Below are 7,167 nucleotides of genomic sequence, written 5' to 3'. Positions count from 1 at the left end.
CTAATTTCTGAAAGGTCAATTCCAGTGACTGCTCAAAATACATAGTGCCTTAAATATCAGGCAGTGTGAATTCTGAGTATTTCTTTGTGCATTACCACTTTTCAAATATTTAATTTTAAGTGTGTGTGTGTGTGTGTGTGTGTGTGTGTGTGTGTGTGTGTGTTTTGAGTCTGTATGTGTATGTCTGTGTGTGGGGCATATGAACATGAGTTCAGGTACCTATAAAGTTGAGAAGTAGGAACAAGAGCCTCTAAAGCTAGAGTGATGGGCAGTTGTGTATTGCCTTGTGTATTGTTGGGAATCAAATTCTAGTCCTCTATAAGAATTCTATGAATATGAAGTCTTTTTATTATTAATTTTATTTTTTACAGTCCAATAGATACTCCCCACTGGCCCACTCTCCCACATTACTCCATCCTATTCCTCCTCCCCCTGTCTCCAAGATGTGCCAACCCACCATTGCCAGGCTTCTCCACTTCCTGGACCTCAAGTCTCTCTAGGGTTAGGCTCATCTTCTCCCACTGAGGTCAGACCAGGCTGTCCTCTGCTTTATATATGTCAGGGGCCTTAGACCAGCTCCTGTATGATGCCTGGTTGGTGGCTCAGTATCTGAGAGATTTCAGAGGTCTGGAATGGTTGAGAATGCTTATATTCCTATGGGGTTGCCCTCCTTCTCATCCTGTTCCAGTCTTCTCTAATTTAACTACAGGGGTCCCTAGCTTCTGCCCATTGGTTGGGTCTAAGTATTTGCATCTGTCTCAATGAAGTGTTTGTTTGATCTCTCGAAAGACAGCCATGCTAGGCTTGTGTCGGTAAGCATACCATAGCATCAGTAATAGTGTCAGGCCTTGGAACCTCCCCCTTGAGATGGGCCCAAATCAGGCCAGTTATTGGACTGCCTTTCCCTCAATCTCTACTCCATTTTGTGTCTGCAGTTCTTTTAGAAGGAATAATTCTGAGTCAGAATTTTTGACTGGGGGATGGCAACCCTATCCTTTCACTTGATAACCTGTCCTTCTACTTGAAGTGGACAAATGTCCACCCTATCAAAAGCAATCTACAGTTTTAACACAATCCTCATCAAAATTCTTACAAAATTCTTCAAATACATAGACAAAGCAGTCCTCAATTTCATATGGAAAAACAAAAATATGAGGATAGCAAAAATAATTCTTAACAATAAAAGAACATCTGGGGGAATCACCATTCCTGACTTCAAGCTGTATTAGAGAACAATAGTGATTAAAACTTCATGGTATTGGTACAGAGAAAGGCAGGTTGATCAATGGAGTAGAATTGGAAACCCAGAAATAAAACCACACACTTAATGGACACTTGATAATTGACAAAGAAGCCAAAGATAAAGAATAAAAAAAAAAAGAAAGAAAGAATCTTCAATAAATGGTACTGGTCTAACTGGCAGTCGGTATGTAGAAAATGATATTAGATCCATATTTGTCACCTTGCCCAAAGCTCAAGTCCAAGTGAGTCAAGGACCTCAACATAAAATGTCCTTACTGATCAAGGAAATACACATAAAAACAACTCTGTGATTCCACCTTACACTAATCAGACTGGATAAAATCAACAACTCAGGTGATAGTACTCATTGGCAAGAATGTGGAGAAAGAGGGACACTCCTCAAATTGGTACAACCAGTCTGGAAATCAATTTGGAGGTTCCTCAGAAAATTGGAAATAGATCTACCTGTAGAACCAGCAATATCACTTTTGGGAATATACCTCTCCATGCCACATTGGCACATGTTCCACTATGTTCATAACAGCCTTGTTTGTGATAGCCAGAAGCTGGAAACAACGAAGATGTCCCACAACAGAAGAATGGATACAGAAAATGTGGTTCATTTACCCAATGGAATATTACTCAGCTATTAAGAACTATAATACCATGAGTTTAGTAGGCAAGTGGATGGAACTAGAAAATACCATGCTGAATGAGGTAACTCAGACCCAAAATGACATGCATCATATGTTCTCACTAATAAATATAAAATACCTAGGATATGATTCACAGAACTGAAGAAGGTTAACAAGAAGGGCCCAAGTGAGGATGTTTCAATCTCACTTGGGAGGGAGAAGAAAGCAATCAAGGGAAGCAAAGGGAAGGAGGGATCTAGGTGGGAGAGTGGAGTAGAGGGGAAAGGAGGAACATGATCAGGTATGAGGAAACAGGAGAGAAGCCATGAGGGTCAGCAGAATGGAAATTTACACCCTCGGGAGTGAGAGGCACCAGAGATCTGGGAGGTGAGAGACTCTCAGGTCTCAAAGGGAGAGGCCTTAGATAAAATGCCCAACAGTGAGGAGAGGGAACTTTTTTTTTATTAACGAGTATTTCTTATTTACATTTTGATTGTTATTCCCCTTCCCGGTTTCTGGGCCAACATCCCCCTAACCCCTCCCCCTCCCCTTCTATATGGGTGTTCTCCTCCCCATCCTCCCCCCATTACCGTCCTCCCTCCAACAATCACGTTCACTGGGGGGTTCAGTCTTGGCAGGACCAAGGGCTTCCCCTGAGGAGAGGGAACTTATATGATGTATTAATATCTGAACTATCTCTCTAAACTCGGCATTAACATTTTTAAAAATTTATAGTACTTTAAAGTGGATAACATTACAGCTTATTTAATATACACATTTTTCATTTCTTAACTAAACACTAATATATTGATGAATTCTCTATATATAATTTTCTAAGACATAATCAAGCATTTGCTGTTATATGTATAAACACATGATTTAAATCATTACTTAATGCATTATCCAGGTTTTGCTATCACATTACCCTGAGTACTGTGAAACGATCAAGGATGCATTCAAGGAAATGACATCTGTCTCCCATTTCAATAACCGCAACCCCAGAATGTCACTCACTGAATAATTTTCAGGTATTGATGTCAGTAAGTAAGCTATGGCATATATAGGCAACAGATGGATTATTAATTTATGCAGAAAAATACACCATAGCATTGCTTTAGTGATAGATACAGGTCTACTAGGACTAGTGAGTTCTACCCTTTAGACAATGTAGCAAGACTACATTGTGTCCTGTGTGCTGCTGACAAAAGATACACTCTCTGACAGGAGGATATTTATGAGTGAGAGTAATCAAATACCCTGTAACTAATACATAAAAGGACCAAGGCACTCATATTAAACTTCAATCAAGTAAAAATATTCCCACATGAGTAGATACATTCAACAAAGCCAGGGACCTCCTTACTTGCGTAACTATCCGTTCTGGGCCCAAGTCCTTATGCACACTTATAATTGCCCTCAGGCTCTACAGGAGTACAGCTCAGCAGTTTACTCCTCAAATTGCTCTTGCATTGACGGATGAAGATTAAAAATGGTTCAATACATCTAAGGGAATATTAAGACTTTAAAATGGACTTTCTTTCTTATACTATTAGGAATTGAACCTAAGGCCTTTCACATCATAGACAATTGCATTATCTAGTATCCAGTTATATTGATAGCACTTTTCTCCCCTTTTTATTCTGAGATGAAGGCTCATTAAGCTGCTCGGGCTGGGCTTGAACTCACTTTGTAGTCCAAGCAGAATTTGACATGTGAGCCTACTTCTTCAGCTTCCTGTAATAAATGGATCAAGGGCCTATATCACTAAACATGTGTTATGCATGTTAAGCATTTTCTTTCACAAAGTTTGATATTTTGAAATAAAAGTAAATTGCTATTAGCAGTTAGCTAGCTATGAATCTTTCCATTAATTTCTACCCCATTTAATTCAAAAAGTCTTTCTCTGACATTTATCAGTATAAACAAAAATATATTGATGGAAGCTTTGCATGTTAATTTATTATGTTATATAACAAAATAATATTGGACTTATCCCTAGTACCTACACCTACCCAGCTATGAGATTTTCTCTAGTGTCAGGAATGAATTCCATCCTTTGGAACAAACATCCCTAGTACCTACACCTACCCAGCTATGAGATTTTCTCTAGTGTCAGGAATGAATTCCATCCTTTGGAACAAACCGCAATAAAAAGGGTGATCAGTTATCCCCAGATCATGTCATCATTGCAGTTGTAGGCACATCTTGCCTGGGAACCCATAGGTACAATCCAGTTCTTGATATGACAACTAACATCCTTCTTTGCCAATGACCTAAATAGTACCATTAAGTACAGTGAAAACAATGCAGCATAGAGAGATTTTTCTGGTTAGTTCAAGCTTGATTTCTACATCCAAAATGTATGATATGTTTACCAGGAATTGTACTTGGCTCTTAATGGTTCATTTATATTACTCTTCATCAAAGCTCAAGGAATATCATACAATAGGGTATAGAAAGAATGTAAGAGGTAATAAATGTTTTAAAATTCTGCCTCCTGAATATATATGACTAGGCTACTTCACTGAGGAACTCACAGAACTGTATTTACATGCTAAAGGCCTGCCTAGTATCAAGCATGCCAATATTTCAGCATAGATGAGGGAGTGGGTCATGAGCTCCTAGCTCAGAAACTCTTAATAGTTGATGTCTACGAGCAGGTTGCTCCAATGAATGTCCCCATATCCAGGTGCACATAGGCATCACAAACTAGATGAATATTTTTTAAAAAGACATCAAGTGAATAAAGGAATGTGTTTAGAGGGATATGGGGATAGTTGAATTAAAATATGGAATGATATAATCATAATATATGTGTGTATGCAATTCTCAAAGAATGTATTTTAAAATAAATTTAAATCATTAAACCAAGAGTACTGGTAGATTTTTATACCAAATTCTGAGGTTCAAGAAGGATAATGAATCCAATGTCAATCTGTCTGTCTTAGGGTTTTATTGCTATGAAAAGATCTCATGACCACAGCAATTTTTATGAAAAAAAAGTTTAATTGGGGTTGGTTTACAGTTTCAGAGGTTTAGTCCATTATACTCATCGCAGGAGGCATGGAGTATGTAGGCAGACACAGTGCTAGAGAAGGAGATGGGAGTCCAACATCTGGATCCACAGGCAGCAAGCATGAAATGAACTGGCTTGAGTTTCTAAGACTTCAAAATCTACCCTCTACTGATATGTCCTCCAACAAGGTCACATATACTCCAAAAATGCAACACTGTTAATAGTGCCATTCCTAATGGACCAAACATTCAAACACATGAGTCTTTGGGGGCCAATCCTATTCAAACCACCACAATGACCAAATGCTGAAGCAATTTCCATATAAAATAAAAATGGCTGGAAATGTAGCTCAGTGGTAGACTGCTTGCCTAGCATGATAAATCCTTGCTTCCAATCTCAAATGTACAAAAGGGTCTTTAATTTGAAGAGTGATGATAGCAAGAAGGCAAAGAAGGAACAAGAGTCTTTACATCTGTCAGATGATAATTGGCTGTGAGTAAACATAGAGAAAGGGATGGTGTTTTCAATTAAGAGACTGCAGCAACAGAGTGGAACAAAGCACTGAGTAAAATCACTCAGAAAGGATGACTAGGATATGAACTTTATAAAGGGACATGCTCATAAAAGAATGTCTGTGATAGTTTGAATATGCATGCCCCATGCAAAGTGGCACCAATAAGAGGTATGGCCTTGTTGGTATAGGTGTGCCCTTGTGGAGGAAGTGCATCACTCTGGGTGTGGTCTTTGAGGTTCTATGCTCAAGTTCCATGCAGGTCAGAAAAGTTTTTTCCTGGCTATCGTTCAATCAAGATTTAAAACTCTTGGCTCCTCTAGCACCAAGTCTGTTTGCCCAATATCATGCTTACCACCATGATGATAGTGCCCTGAACCTCTGAAACTGTAAGCCAGCCCCAATGAAATGTTGGCTTTTATGAAAATCGCCTTGCCCATGGTGTCGCTTCACAGCAATGAAACACTAACTAAGAAAATAACACACTTGGGATTTCTGTAGAAATTGCCGAGAATAGTGAAGTTCTGGGTTGTGTATCAGGCACGAGTGTGTGCCTCTCACTATTGTCAGAGAAGTCTTGTCCATAGTGTACACAGGTAGACTTTGCCACTGAAAAGACCAAAAACATTTCTACCATGAACTCCCTGGAAGAGGACATGATTCTTCATCTCATGTCTAAATGAATTACCTTTGTTATAGGACTAGAATTACCACGTGTCCAACCTCAGGCCTAAGGCTTTAAAGGAATGGATGCTTTATGCACAACTATGCTCCAGACATACAGCCCCCTCACCTAGGCTCTGCAGCTACTCTAGGTAAGCTTAACTACCCTAAGGTTTAGAGTCAAGGTTGCTGTAAATGAAACCATTCCCCAGACCAATGTTTACTTCCACTCTGTGACTGACCAAATATCAGACATCTGAATACATATCCAAGAAAAAATATCCAAATCATCTGGTAATTCTATTTATAATTTTTTGAGAAATGTCCAAGATAATTTTCACAATGAATCCATTAATTTGCATATCCTTCCATGGTGCCTCTTTTTGCACAATCTCTCCAACATCTGTTACCAGATTCATTCGTGATAATCATTCTGTTTGGAGTGATGTGGTATCTCAAGTTGTTTTCATTTAGATTTGCCTAATGGCTATAGATACTGAACAATTTAAAAAATAGTTATTGGTCACTGGTGTTTCTCTCCAAAAACTGTCTTTCAATTCATTAACCCATTTGTTAATTGGCAGATTTATTTCTTTGGTATTTAATTTCTGTAATTCTTTGTAAGTTCTGAATATTTCACTTATGTTTGAAATATATCTGGTAAAGGTTTTCTTTCATGTTGTGTGCTATTATTTGCTCTGCTGACAGTTTGCCTCATTGTGCAGACACCTTTTCATCTCATGTATTTCCATCTAAGGATACTTGCAGTTAGTTCCTGTTTTGTTGGTATTCTATTCAGAAAGTTCTCCCCTACTCCCCTACCTCAATAACTTATATAGTATACCCTGTTTTATTCTAGGAGTTTTCATGTTTGAGGTTTTATGTTTATATCTTTGATTGATGTTTAAATATTTTATACAAGAAGAAAGTTGTGAATCTAATTTCATTCTTCTGTAGGTAGAAATTCAGGTTGAACTGAAGCACTTGTTGAAAAGGCTAGATCTTTTTTCTAACACGCATTTTCCTCATTTGTCAAAAGGTAAATTCCAATAAATGTGTTACTTACTTTTGGGTTTCTCTAATTTAAATCCATTTGCCTA

The sequence above is a fragment of the Rattus norvegicus genome, chromosome 14 (genome assembly GCF_021556685.1).
Source record: "Rattus norvegicus strain SHRSP/BbbUtx chromosome 14, alternate assembly SHRSP_T2T, whole genome shotgun sequence".
Lineage (NCBI taxonomy): Eukaryota > Metazoa > Chordata > Mammalia > Rodentia > Muridae > Rattus > Rattus norvegicus.
Note: the sequence above shows the minus strand (reverse complement) of the source record.